Source organism: Ciona intestinalis, chromosome 2 (assembly GCF_000224145.3).
Source record: "Ciona intestinalis chromosome 2, KH, whole genome shotgun sequence".
Taxonomy (NCBI): domain Eukaryota; kingdom Metazoa; phylum Chordata; class Ascidiacea; order Phlebobranchia; family Cionidae; genus Ciona; species Ciona intestinalis.
The window spans coordinates 5,341,800-5,357,791 of NC_020167.2; positions in this window are offsets into that span (position 1 = coordinate 5,341,800).

Here is a 15,992-nt window from a genome sequence, read left to right on the forward strand (position 1 = left end):
CGAAGGATAGCTCGCTCTGCGCAAAGGAGGGCGAATGGCCAGCAGTGATCGAGAGGCTCCCCAGACAAGAGCGAACAGGAAGGGGAGAGAGTAGGAAGAGAGATAGACGCGATGTCCGACACATTTAAGACGCAACAATGTAATATTTCTCGCTTTTATTTCGTGGCAATACAGACAACGTGTGACGACACGCCCACGCGGAGCGCTAACGAGCAGCTCACGCCGCGCGTACAAACGTACAACGACCAAAGTGAAATTTTAATTCAACCAACACAGCATATACAGGATACTAAACTAACTAAACAGTTGAGGAACTAACTTACGACTATAAAGTGTCTTGTCAATGCCGATATCACCAAATATCACTTCGATAAGGCAATTACAGCGCTACCCTTCACTGAGTTCTATACACGAACACGCGGCATACGGTACCGAGGAAACATATTTCGCTGAACGGATATCCATCTGATTATGACGTCAAAACAGAATTTCGTCACATCCTTCCCGCGTCTGTTACAGGCATCTAGAATATTCGATAAAATACTTGTCTAATTACAATGGAGGAAACAGGATATAACCTGACAACTGCTGTACATAAACATATTAACTTCTGCTCAAGCTATAATTAAGAATAAACTAAACGAACGCGCAGTCGGTCATCTGAAAGAAAATCGATACTTAATTTGATATTTATAACCTGCGTAGTTCAACATATTTTCTCAACTAAAATGACCAAAACTACTCCTCTATCTAATTAAGCGAGGCTTATCACTCGATAACACACAAACGTGGGATAATGAACTTCGACGTGTTTGCTCCCATTGCCTTCAGTGTGTGAAGCAGGCGCCGGTAAATGCTGGTCACTTTATACACACATCCAAGCTCATATAGGAAAAAATAATATTCTATGATCGAAATATCAATGGTGAAAAAGAAAAAGGCGAAGCAATCGCTCACATTTAAGAGCCAAGAGTTCCCCAAAACGTAATCTTGTGGACTTTTTTATCAATTTCTTTGCCAGTCCAAAGGTTATACCACATACGGTTTTTTAAACGTAGATTTATTCAAATTTTCGTGACATTTCGGCAGAATTTCAATCTATAACATGATAAGATCAAACACTAAAATAAAATCAATACCACCCTTAAAAAATCTGTCTCAAATGCCAACATTGTTATGTTTGATTCTCTACACCGCATAACAAAATGACGCATTCCAAAATATTTAAAAACTTTCCTGCGGGTTTGCAATTATGTACCGGCCTATTTGGATCCGAGGATCCGCTGTTCGATTAAATTAAGCTTCAGAAAGCGGAAGGAACCAATTTATTGATTAAACGTGGGCGGGAAGGCATGCCCAACCCCGGAATAACGGGGCCAGGCGAAAATGGCGACAGTAATTTTCCGACGATTCGGCATCACGCCCTGTGACTTTGAATATACAGCTGGAACTAAATTACCGGAGTTTGCTTGAAATCAGGGGCTAGCGAATGTAGCGCAAGTGAAATCTATGCATGATACAATATCAAACTTAAAACTACAGTACAAAATCGAACACAAAAATCGCAAATTTTCTTCAAAATTCCTCACATAGATACTACGATAGCGACCAACGACAGCCATATATCGAATATTTCACCCCTCACATACTAAGTCTAGACATGGCCATGACGTAATAATTAGTTAATTGTCGACATCCGATTCAGCCGAGTGATCTATGAGCGTGGAGGATTCGAAAGCTCAGTCTACTTCTTCAGATGTTTACAAATAAACTAACACAAGCCTCTTAGCGTTGTGGACTGTCAAGTGGACCGACCCGGTTTATAAGTCAATTACCTCGATTTCTTGGCCGCAAATCGCCTCCTTTGCCTTTCATTAACCCTCCGCTTCCGAAATTACCGGAGGTTGCACGCCATTCCATCATTAAATCCGTCACGTTTTAGTCCTGCGCTCTTAAAGACGCACCGAGTGATGAAACGAAAGCGCAATGAGCTTGCGCCAATCTTCAATTTCCACTCCATACTCTGCTTCATTAAGCGTCGTGCCTAATCTATATTAAACGTCATAGCAACATAGCATACCTCCAACGCAGAAGGCGGCTGGTCACGGTGACGCAGAATATCCACTTAAAGATGTAATTTGCTCGTGTAAGACTATAAGGCATTGCGAATAAATTAAGTCTTAAAACGCCCAGCCGTAAATTATGGATCCACGATTTTATGAGCGTTGCTTTTAACGAGACAAACACGCTAGCACTGTACTCTGCATACTGCAAACAGAGTATTATATTATAGCACGTATAAAGATGATGTACCGTGGAGCTGCCTCGTGCAGGGCTCAGAATCTTAGCGTTACTCATATCGGAGTGTACAAGCACGCCGAGGTCGGTTAAAATGGCGAACCGGTGTGAGAACAGCGGGAAGTGGGTTTATTGCCCTGTTTATCGCGGCAACACCAAGTTGGTGGAATCGCGCTTCCGAACGCAGTAAACCGCGGGGCAAACAACTGGTTGGAGAACAAACAGCAAATTCCGGAGCATAATAACGGAAGTTTAATTTAACGCGTTTAATAGCAAGCTGCGCGGTTGGCCCACGTCGCCCAAGGGCCATAAAACGCTATGACAACACTTAAACTTGGGTGTACAAACGAATAGTCGTACCGAACCTATACTTTGGAGGCAGAAAAACTAAAAATCACAGCGTCGGGTGAAATCAGACACAAAGTATGAGGCTGTTACTCTTACTATAAATCAAGATTATTCTATGACGTTTTTCTCAAATTTATCTATAATTCGCATATCACGATAAGTGCCACGTCATCGCTTAGTGACGTGACACATGTAACAAATATTTTTAGTGACGATAGATCTGACGCCAGTCCTGACGTCATATGCAGGCGATCAGTCTTTAAATCGATCGAAAACAAAAAACAGCCCTATACGCATCCAATGTCCTCCATCACGACCAGCCCGCCCCACACGCAATAAAAGACAGCGTCATCGGTAAGAACAGAAGCGTCAATCATGGAAAACGCGACGGGGCCGCAAAGGTAAAGGCGGGATAGCGTTCAGGTATCGGAAATACAACCGACCGCTTATTCCCCCTGGTCCCCAAGCAACTCAATTAACGATCAAGGCCCTAATCGAATTAGGCAATAAACCGCAGCTATATCATGTGCGGAAATTGCGTAGTCGTAATTGATTCTAGGGCCTTCAAGGAAAAGGAACGGAGTCATATCGGTGGCGGACAATACCTTTTTAGGCAGTTAATTCGCCATAAAATATGGACCATTGGCCCACGAAGGCAACTAACTGGCTTATAAAGTATACGTAAACGAAGAAAACTTAGCCAACAACGTATAAGAATATTTTGCAGCACACGAAAACAAGTTACACTACTAAGTAAAAGACGTTCAAGTTGCGTACGAGTTTAAAATTGGCTGTACATATCATACTAAATGCAATAATCGTAACACACTAAATATAATCACTGTATATCTAAACTTGTAAAGGTTGTGCCAGTACAATGCTACTTGTTATGCGAATAAAACGTTTACACCCAAATTAACAAATAATTTATAAAATTTGTTTTCAAGTTAACGAATAGGTTGCACTGTTACAGAAATAAATACTTTTTGGTATCACGTAAGGCCACGTTGAAACTAACTGGATCGTTAAATACGCAAAGCTTGTGTGACTTGCAAGCGCCCTGCTGATATCATTATCTTGGGAAAATACAGTCCTTGGACTTCGACCGCGCAATGTATGCATAAAATCTCCTTGGACAGAAACTTACGACGCAAACCATTAGAGGCTAATTATTACATAAATCTCAAACACATTAAGGGCCGACCACACCCGAGTTTAGAAACGACGTGTGCCTAGCTTAGAGGGTAAACAAGCGCAGAGTTAATTTTCGGTTACTCGCCGTCGTTACTTACGCCTTAGTTTATCTTATCGCAGTTAAGCCCAGATCGTTATACACCTATATGGTAGCTTAAAGCAGGAACCATGTGAAAGCCACTTTTGGAACAAAATTGAACTTGATGTGAAAATCTATAAGATAAGCTAAAAGCGGTTATTCAGTTTATGTGCCAACTTCGATTGCTCGCTGGTTAAAAATTAACCCTGTGACGTGGCGATGGCCATAAGCCAGGAAAACCGGAAGGGATATGTTTGCCCTTGTATTAGCATGTTTACTCCAGTGCACTGGGCCGGAGGGTAAATAAAGACGAGCCATTTATCACCGGGAAACCTATTTGCTCGAATTTTGATTGCCATCATGGTATATTAAGTTATACAGCCAGCTTGAGGAGCGCATAGAACGTTCGTTTGCAGAGTCGAGCTCGTGCCCCTTTGTATTAAAGCAGATGAACGCGAGTTCACACTTTATAGCGGGCCATCTCCGGCCGCAATTACCGCGGTGTAAATCGTGCTGTGGCCAAACGAATACTTGATTGAATTGAATTTTGTACAAGGTCAAACGGAAAGGCACAGGTGGTCGAACATTGCCAAGCAACGAGCGGGGCACGAGCATTGTAAAACAAGCCTGATGTTCTATTTACAGCATTGCTCTTCAAAAAACACGCGCAGTTTCGCTCCACGAAACGAAATAAGGGTATTACCTCCACCGAAGTGCAGGGAATCGAGCACAAAAGAAACGTGGAAGCCAGTCTCGGCGATATCGACCGGTCGGCCCAACAATATGCCGCTGTTTGTCGAACGAAACGCTTCTTCCGGTATCAAACCAATATAGATCCACATTATCGACCAGTGAGATGAACGGAAACTTCCACGGAAAAGGACAATTTCCCGCGGAATTTGCGTGGGCCGGTGGTAATGAAATTATAGCCAGGTTCTGATATTGATTATTTCACCATCGAGCAGTCGTTAGTCATTTCCCTTTGGTGAAAAGCGATTATATATTAAATAAATATGAGTCCTAATAATGCTGGCCTTGTATATCATATGAAGCAAAACGAATTAGTGTCCAAACAGTTTATAAATGCGCAAACGTGTGGAAATACGATCTCAAAGAGCAGATGCAGCTTCATTATGGACCATAAACGGATCTCACTTTACAATGTTTGCCATAAAAATTTATCACTTTCAAACCCCGAGTCCCATTCAGAGAAATCATAAAATTAAATTTCGACGGATCCTGGCTTTTTCAGCGACCGAGGGTCATCCGTCTTACTCGCTTTAGTAAAACACTCCGCTCAGGTGATTCGTGCGCAGTCTTGAGGCACAGGGAGGTAAAACCACATCGCAAACTCAGTTGGCAGCGCCTTTGTCGTCGAGTGAATTAAGCCGCGTCCGCCCGCCATGTTCTATTATTCATAACTTCCGAATGTACACGAACCGAGCTCATGCAAGATTAACTAGGCAGCGGAAACGCGGAAATCGCGGCTCATCGCGGATTCTCACCTTGCGCCACTTTAACGACCACCACCGCGCACGCATTACCAGCGATCATGTCAAATTCTATCTCGGATTTCCGTGACAGATGCCACCATGCAGACCATTCTCAGATTATGTACAACTCTTCACTATAGCAATAAACATGGCGGTACAGCTAAATCAACGAAAACTGCACATACGTTGTTGTTGATGTCAATAAATGCGACAACACGAAAGGGAAAGTCATAGCATAGAAACTACCAAACCTTTTGATATTTATATATTTCAACGACAAAACGCGAGTGATGTTTACATACCATCGATTTTCTCCCCAATTTTACAACAGTTTTCACTTTTTTTTTATGAAAGCTACCCAAATTCTAGTCGATCAAACATTTAAAAAACAGTAAAATCGCAAACATGTAACGACGAATGAAGTACAGAGCTTTACTATTTGTTCATTTATACCAATTCATTTATACCAATAAATTTAGACCAAAATTAAACGAAACCTACTAAAGTTTTATAACAATTTGTAACCGTTTCAAAGGTTAACTTAAAATTGACTGAACTATCGAAAAACCATCATCAAAAGATAGTCTACTCAGTTGCAAATACAAATTGTCAATACTTTGCATTTAAAATAGCGACGTGCTTTGCAAATTACGAGAAAGGCGCTAATATTCAAAAAAATGTAATGACGTTCATAAACGTAGGTGATCTAGGCTTGTTGTAACGGCGTAAGGAACAAGAAATTCACAACTAGTATCAAGCCGAATTACGTGTGGCATTCACACCCTTCTTGTATCGCTGTTAATGACTGTAAGTTTAGACGGTACATCGGAAATTGAAGCATGCGGTTGCTTGTTTAATATCGAGCGACGTTGGGGCAAGTCGGCGGCGTTCAATTTCGGAATCACATTAAAAATTCATCTTGCTGTTTCCGTTCTAAAGCCCCGAAAATCGCGGTGACGAAAGACAACACTCCGAGCGGAAATTGCGCGCCGCCCTCCGGTTGGTTTCTGTTTTCTACGCCCGGAGGAGAAATCGTTTTCTTTATTTTAGTCGGCCGGCAACCACGACCGGAGATGAAACGTTGACAGAAATATCAAACAATACAGCGCTACCTTCCGGGTTGATCATTTGTTTAGCTCTGCCGGGGAAGTGGGAGTTGCCACTAAAATGCAAAGTCAAACAATCAACCAATTCGTTAAGCCACCTCAGTCAAATTCTATTGCGGAGAGTTTCGTAAACAATAAGACGCCTGGGAACATCACTGTCGTGCTGGGTGGTCAAGATACAATGTAACCGGCTTATGTGGTTTTGTCGTGTAAGAGCTACGGACACTCGCAACACGCCGCTTAGCTATTGCAATGTATATCCGGCATTCGGATAACTCGGTACCAGTGTGTGGTTGAACTACAAGGCTTGGAAGCGAAGCTGGCGGTACAAGCAATGGCAGATATAGTGAGCCCGGGACGCACTAAGCCGATAATTAGAAGCTACGAAACCAAAATCGACGAAAAGGCTACGTTTGGGCAAAGGAAGCGGGCGAAAATGTCAATTGAGGCGAGACAACTGTAATAGATGTAGTCACGGACTGGATAAACCGAAACGAACCGAAAATACTTCATACACCTGGACCAGTTGGCATTACTGCGCAACGGGATGGAAAATTACATAAAACGCGGAAATTGTATTTCCTTTTTATCGGCACGAGTCTGCACTCCTTCAAGCTTATTGACGCTTGCTGTTTGTTTAGCGCCGCATAACTAAGCAATGATTTGTCATCTGATTGTCGTGTTTTTCTTCTCGGAAGCAGCGCGTGCCCGAAGCGGCAAACAGAATGACCACCGCCAGTGATGGAACAATGCCCATTATGACGTGCTGTCCGCATTACTACGTCATAAGCGGCCGTCAACAGGAAACGAACGACCTCGTCCGACCTCGCTCGGGGTCACACGACTGACGAAAAACTCGTCGCTTCACACAAAAAACGGCTTTGCTGGCATGAGCGATTAGTAATGACGCGGTAATAATGTTCGCCCCTCACTGTGACTGAGCTTCTGGCCCCAATACTGCTGATTCGGATTCCAAAGGTGATGTCATTTCTGACTCAAATTCCAATAAAACCATGACTTGTTCCCAGCGGGAAAACGGAAGCTTCCTCATTCTTTACTACACCTGTCAACAGGCTGTCGAACTTAAATACCACGTACAGCGGCGCTTTATCACGGCACCCTAAAATTCGATATTAAAATCGGTGCACAGGAAATTACTGGGCCGCAATCTGCGCCTCAAATCGTCGCCTCGACTCGACCAGCGACCACTTAACAAGTTAGATAATGGCTGCCCGCTCGACTGTTAAGGTGTGCTCGGATTTGCCTCGCTAGGCTAACAAAGAGCGCAGCCGAGGCGCTGTGTCACGCGATGGTGTTTGTGAATGCGCTCGTGAAACAAAGCCTCCACGACGAGAACGCGAACTTAAGAATTGTGCCAAGGGGGCTTCGCTGTTGGCTGCGTCTCTCAAACTCGAAGGTCCCAGGGCAAAGGGACGTCGCATTAAGATAACGGTGTGTATTTCATTGCATAAGAAAATGTCAAGTAAGCTATTTCCAATAGACACTGCGTTGGAGGGAATAGTTTTCGTTTACTGGGGGGCGTTTGATGGACCAAATTAAGGAAACAGCAGAATGAGTGTGTACTCTGACAATTACAATCGTGTCTACTCGCCCAGGAACAAACAAACACATCGGTTCGAATTGAACGAATCCGATTCCAGCAAACGGGCAGCGCGCCAAAGAAAACTGAAAATCTATCACTACGTCACGACTGGAAACCTTTATCGGACGCGAGTAACCGAACACCGCATTATCCCGAGAGGTCGACGCAACAATGGAGTGAAAGGAACGTCCACTTGCGAGTATCAACCGAAGTTGTCCCATTGAAGAGCATCAAGTGTTCTCGTTTTATTTTCTTCCGCTACGTAATGGACAAGTGTTCGGTCACAATAGCCATTCCTAACTCGCAGTATGCTCAAGCAAGGGGTTTGCAACACGTGACCCGTGCCGGGCCCGCGAGCGCGCGCTGACCGGATTTAATTTCGCCTGGGAAAAGTAGTGTTGTAGCGACGTCCGCTACTACGCCTGTGTTTACACAATAGATCTGTAACCAACGTCGGTTGTTTTCGTTCACAGGTAATTGCGAGCTGTCGGTTGTTGCGCTAAATGGTTGTTACAATGTTACACAGGTCTTGTTTCACTGCCAGTGGATGTGGGGTGACAATTATCTTTAACGTGATGTAAGCCGCAGAGTGCTACAGTTCCAAAGTCGCGTTTTAATGCAAACTGAAACACCCAGCGAATATGTTTAACCACCTAACTCTTCATAACGTAATCCAAAAGTATTTTTTGAGTTTCCTAAAAACGGCTCATTGGGAAGATATCAGTTTGCCAAACACAGCACTTCAAACTGGAGCCCCTGACCCCGCTCTGGGGTCCCGGGAACTGTGTGTGCATAGCATGCATCGCAAGCAACATTATTTATGAACAAATATGGTTATGATAAGATAAGACCATAATACTCCTACCAGCCAAATATTTCAAATAACTGCTCAGTACGGCGTCACGAGTGTTTTATAAGCATAAACAGCCGACCAAACGGTCGGCTTTAGTAGTACACGTTTATAGGTGTAATGTACCAATAATACAATGTATTGCAAAAGTTTAAAGTTATAAGCGCGCGAACTACAAGCGCTAGGATAGGCCTTAGGTTGTTCAGTTTCGAACTTATTTCAGAAGGTCGTTTCATTCTGCGCGTGAAACGAGACATATAAAGTGTTGCCACATTTCGGGCGCAATATGTAAGTAGTTAGTACTCGAAAAACTTAAGCTATCAAAAACCCGGTTTAAGTACAAGTTCAATCGGTCGGATTATGAATCTTGGAACCGCGTGACGGAAAACAGACTCGCATGCGCGAAGCCCGAATGCCTTTGCTCGGTAATTGCGGCCTTCCAGAGTAGTAATTTCAGATTTAAGCTGTCGACGATTGGCGGTTTTGAAATACCTCCGCGAAGTTGGAGGCTGTGATTACGTTCGACGTGTTTTGCGTCGTTTGCGTTCAGGCTGCTCACGCGATCGCTATCTCTGAACGTCTGTACCGCATTTGCTTCCGTTGTGGTCAGCAATATCGGTTCGGAGGCTGTTATTTGCTTTCAACTAAACGTAGGGTGTAACTGGGGATCTGCGCCTAGCCAGAGACCGGAATAGCAAAGATGAAATGTTAACCCGCCGTACACATCATGATAACCATAACAATACTGGGTCGGGTGAATAATGGTGCGGTGTGAACTGCGAATTTATTCTTTTGTTACTTATATTCATTACGGCTGTACCAACTGTCAATGGGCGTATCTACGGTTAGTCGCTAAAACGGGGTTCAACCGGAGTGATAAATCAAACGGAAGAACAGCGATTAATAATAAACCGGTAATCTGTTAAGCAACCTCCGGCCAGTGATGCCGGGTGTTTTATAACGTCAGCCTTCTTTCTCGATATATAATGTTAGTGGGTTTTAAAGAAGAAATAACTGGGTAACACTGGAGGTTGTATTATGCGGGAAGGTTATAATAGACACCGGACAATCATGCGAGGTTTGATCTCCGGTAAAAAAACAACCGGCATATTAACCGCGCAGTGTTGCCCAAAAATATTTTAAATTCCACAACAAAGACAACTTCATCAAAAATGCCGAAGCCAAAAATTTAAAACAAAGAAAAAAATAATCTGGAAACACTGCTACCAATGTGGTTGTGTTTATTATAGGTCCCTTGTTGACGAAACAACCAAAACATCCGGACAATATTGAAAACACCTCGGAATATTACATTGCGTCACGACCCGCTGGTTTAGCATAGATTCTGTAGTCGGTAAAGTCAATATTTTTCTAACAGCCAACGGTTCGTCAGCTGGAAATTCGGAGGCATATGCCACCATGTCCGGACGTCTCATTTGATTTGTTTGTCGGCTCTACTAATGTCGTTGGTTTTCATTAAAGCAGGGGATTGTATTGTCGGAAACTTTAGAAATATGCCAGCCGTTTTTTGTCGTGTGCCATACGTTTGCTGTATATTAGAGGGGCGAGTGGGAAGTAACCTGTTCGAAAGTTTGTTACGAATAAGCTCATAATAGACGAATACAGGACACGCCGGGGTCAGCGATGGAGACAAGCATTATCCTGTTGTTGGGTGCGAATAAAGGCGGATAAAAGGTTAATTGATGAAGGAATTTCCCGTTAAAGAACATTGGCTGGTGTAGCGTAGACTGCGAGCACCGGCTTCGAAATCAGCTTATCGTCGAACATAATTAAGTAACAATACCTACGATCGGGCTGTTTTCAACAGTTATTAAGGTCATAAGCGACAACAGTACACGAATAATTTTATCCACCTCGTGTCGGTCGAAGTGAGATGTATTCACTTCAAACGGGCATTAAGTATGACGCATATAGGACGACATTTTTTCGTTACATTCACAGCAAGATAAACAATAAACATTTCAAACAATAAACATGGTTGAAGCAATGAAACAACTTTCTTATCAAAACGATCGCAGCGGAATGCTCTATCGCTGTTTCGATCTGGCATCACTGCGCGGTTATCGAATTTTCGATCTGGCATCACTACCTGCCGTGCCAAGCTAATCTCCGACGATAACATCGTTTCCGTTCTGTACGCACTTGAAGCGCGCAGCACACACCCGTCGCACACGCGTAACATTACGCAATTTTATTTTCGCAAACCCATGCTCGCGCAGGAGCCAGCGCTTTCACCAAAAAGGGAAACGTTTTGCTCGAATCAAAAACTCAATATATCAAATACAAAAAGCCTGGAAATCAGCAGCAAAACGACAGAGTAGGGAGAGGGGCGAAATCGTGATGGATGATGTTGTTTGTGAGACTGATCAAAGCCAGAATGAGCAGCCAATTTATGGGCAAGAATGACGATACGAAAGTTCAATTTTTATTTAACCTTACAAACATCTACATGCAAGTTATAATTTATATTTCACAAGCAAAACTTTAAAATGGAAAACATTCTTTTCGGCAACCGGTTGCGAAAAGATGAAACGATTCTGGGTCTGTGGCCCATGTCGGTGCTGCGTATCGAATTGTCGCCAAATATTTGTCCAACTAGTTTAAGCGGCGTCATTACCGCGTATCTGCGACGCTCTGGTTCGCCTGGCATCGTGGAATAAGCCGCGGTTTCACGACCACTTCTTCGGCGCCAACCTGTCAACGCTGGTAAGGGTCGATACGGCTCGGCTTGCACCCTCTGCAACTTGCAACGCTGCTTCGGAGGGGGAGCGAGCACCACCGTCCGCAATTATCCGGAATAACGTTACACCGCGACAGGGAGTGTCGAAGAATACGATTTGAACGAAACTCCGCTAGGAACGTAAGTTTGGATCCCGAATTGTTACTGTATACAGTTATGAGCATCGGGGTAAAAACGGTCGACACTGAAGTGGTAAGGAGAGCGATTTCCCACCGTGGTGCGGGTATCGAATGTTTGCTGAGAGATAACTTTCCCGGGTGTAGCGAGGCCGCAGGGCGTTCGGGGCCAAAACGAGGTCGATTTGTCGTCGGAAATGAACGCTTCAAAACAAGACCGGGCCGACAACTTTCGTCGCTCGACACTTACGTAACAACTCAGTAAAAAGTTTCCCCGTTGAGGAGTTTAAAGGGGGAAGATCATAAAACCGCAAGACCACTAACTCACAATGGGACCTTCAAGAATTTATCAATATCCTACGAGTGATAGATACGGAATTCGGCTCACGCTGCGATCCAAAAAAGTCGTTGTCTGGTCTGGCTGCCTGGATTGTAAATAGTGCCACTGTCTCTACCCCGTTAAGGGGTAATGTGCCTCTCTCCGGCCGCTGCCTAAGATGAAAGGAGTACCCGCCCCCTGTAATTGACCATGGGCGGATTTCCGGATAAACGAAGCGAAAGCTGAAGCGGTAAACAACAGCCTGGGCGCCATGGCAACCGCTGGTAGTGGGGCAAAGAGACGGAGTAGTAGTGGCGTGTGATTACTTAAGGTGACTGTTGAATGCTTACGGGCCGTGGCGGAGAGGGGGAAAGGAAGTTTCGAAAGTGGAAATAGGTGAGGTCAGGTATTCACAAACATCCTATACAACCATGCCGTCAACTGAAGCACTCGCGCGGCACACAAACTGTTACGTAGCAATGTGGGCTCGCTGCTAGTATCAACATAAAAGAGTGCGCATATTAAGGTTAGTTATAACGCGTTTTTTGACCGTATAACTTAAAAGAATTTCACAGAGTGTCCCGAAATGATAAAGGCAAAATACTTCGAAAACGAGCAGGTATGAGCACACACATTTAAAAACACATCAGCCGCGGAAAATAAATCCCGTGTTTCGGAATTAAATACATGTTCGCACTCCCGGCAGGAAATGAAACGACGCATTACCTGATAGCGTACTGGATATTGCTTGTTCTCCCACGGCAGAGAACATGTAGCGATATGTTTGTTGTGTGTTTCGCTTCTGATAAGACCATTCTCGGTCTAATCAAAGCGTTTCGGGGCTTTCTTATACAGTCAATACCAAATCAAAAACGACATGAGGATTCGTGTACAGGTGCCGGCACTCCCGAGCCATCCGTCTGAGATCGGCGTGAAAACAAGCGTGACCAAGTTATCTCTTGGAAGTTACGAATGGCAAGTACGATACGCTAGTTGCCTTTGCTGATACGCTGCGCTTTATGTGGTAAATACAGCCTGTTCATGATATTAATACAACGAACCTGTAAGATAGACTTTCTCGGAGCTAGTGGGAGTGGCCCCTTTGTTCTTATACGTTCTCAGAAAAGCGAAGTGCAAATAGTTAACCTACTAAACTCTTGCCCGCTTTGCGATACATCCAATTGTGTGACTGCACCAAACACGTTCGTAGCACCATAACATATTAATTTTCTATGCACACGCAATATCTGCAACACAAAAGGATGTTTAGTTCATGATACAAGAAGAAATACATCAGCTACTTAATGTTTCGCCACTAATAAGTCACAATAATAACAAAGTACAAACAAAATCAATATTCTATTTAACTAATTCGCGAACATACTAATAGAGCGTTTAAAATATCAACACTAAAAGCGTTGTGGCTGCTCTGGAACAAATACTTTTGCCATCAACATAACTGCGGCCCAAGTCCCATAGGAGGAACGTGGAATGCTAATGGCCAGTCGGAACTGCCAAAACTCATTTCCTGAAGTGTCCGGTAAGGACCGAAGGGAATGAACGCGCAAACAAATACGACAAAAAGGATGTCGCCGTGAATACGAAACCATATAAACTCAAAACCAGTTGACTGCGTTCTACATGTGCCATGTACTTAATCTCTTAGCGGATGAACGCTAAAATTCTGCTGCAGGTACAGCGTGCAGTTTTACAGGTACGAATTGCATTTACGTTGGAAACAACGCTAAAACTAAACCATTTTTAAAAAAAATTCTGAGCGAGGCTTGGACACGACCTCTGTTTAAGTCGCGTTTAAACAGCTTTGTGGGAGTGCTATCCAGCAACGATTAAGCGAGGGAACTCTAAGCCCGGGGTTTGTTGACAGAGCAGTTATTGGAGCAAGACAAATCGTCAATTAGTAAAGAACAGGCGAGAAATAACAACACGCGAGATATCTCCTTACCGCAAATACTATCCATTAGAGCGCAAAGCTCTGCCTAGAACGATTTAGGCTTCGTAATTAACCGTAGACAAAAACTGAGTGCTGAAGATAGACAACGAATGCGAGTTAAACAACAACACGTGAAAATTGCGCCCGAAGATTAAGCTATCTTCACAGTTTAAACAGTGTGCAATAGCGTCTTGTTTTACAGCCTGGGAAAATCACACGACGAAACGTAGAACCTAAACGGATTTCCGTTACAGCGTGCTGTATATCTGATACACTCACACTGCGAACATACAGCCCACACATGCGTGAGATCAAACTGTTAAAATGCCTATAGTAACTGAATGAACAACTAAATACACTGATACAAATACAGCACACTGTAGTTAACTTGAATGTGTGTACAGTATGTACCATTAGTGCTACACTGAGTCTGTCCACCTAACTTCATGCAACGTTTTCAAAACTATACCACAACAAGCAGCACACAGGCATTTCATTGAATGAACTCGTATTTTCTAACTCAATAAAGCTGTGATTCATGCTAAAACTAGAGATAGGATATGCTTTAAAACAGAGAGCTTTCAAACAACAACCGGCGGCGTGGCTTGATGTTGTAAGCTAGTGCTGCGAATGGGGCGTCAGATTGCGTGTTGAGCCTGCTCTAACGAGCACTATTCCACAATGACAACAATGCGGCACGTGACATCGAGCGGGAAATCAGAACATGTGCTCGAGCTGGGCCTCCATGCATTTCCCAAAGGGGGACGAAGACGAGCTTCTGCACTTAAGGCGGCTCCTAAGGTCTGACTGCTTCGCTATTTCTTTTAAGTTTCAGTTAACGCATATGCCGCCGTAGGAACGCAATTATCTTTGACAGGCAATATACATGCTATGGAATGTACAGGAACCCGAACAGTGGTAGTTGTGTCAACACACAAGGTATTATGATTGGCATACTTAACGAACAATTGAATTGTTGCGATATTTCGTATGATGCAACATTAAAACAGAGTTAACATGGGCGGCATGAATTTGGTTTAAGTGCAAAAACATTGTTTGCCAAACACTGAGCATTGTTGTTTGTATACTGCCCGCAATGCGCATTACTTTACACACTTACTCGATATCCAATTTCACAACATAAATATTTTAACAACCCAAGGTGGGCAATTGTTAGAACAGGAAACTTCCATTTCGCTTCCACACTGTATTAGCACGCAAGTGGCCCATGTCCGACATCGGTTATGACGAAATATTGCGGTTTCCGTTTCACGCGGCCCACACGTATGCTCGCGCTCTCTCCAAATTAGATTCCAGGCAAAACTGCTTGGCAAACGAGAACAGCTGCCACCGGTATAGTAACACATACTGACCTTTAATTACTAACTAATCCCTACGAAATGGAAGAGATTAACTAATACAACTATGCCTGGTTTAGATTTCTGAAAGGAACTGGCCGCGCTGCTATAGTATACCGAAAAGCACGATAAAACTAAACTGTACCAAATCTAATTCCGACCACATGAAACATGCAAATCACAAGGGAAATTAATCTCAACGTTTAGGCCTGTGCGCCGCTGCAAGCAACTTCCTTTCTGGTTGTACCTCGCATTCCTGGACCACACTGCTGTACTAGACAACAGGAAGAGGCGAAGTTGTCACCCAAAACACGCAGTCACCACCTCGGGTTAAGTTCAACTTGGTACTGCAACACAGTGGTAATGATGAACAAGATTCCAGCAGGCACGTAAGCACGCAGACGACCACTCAAATACTTAAGCGCTCGAGACAATTTAATTGCAGATATCGACGCCTGGACCCACTGGCGAAAAAATGTGCACAAATAAATGATTCAGCGAACCCGCAATAGTTGT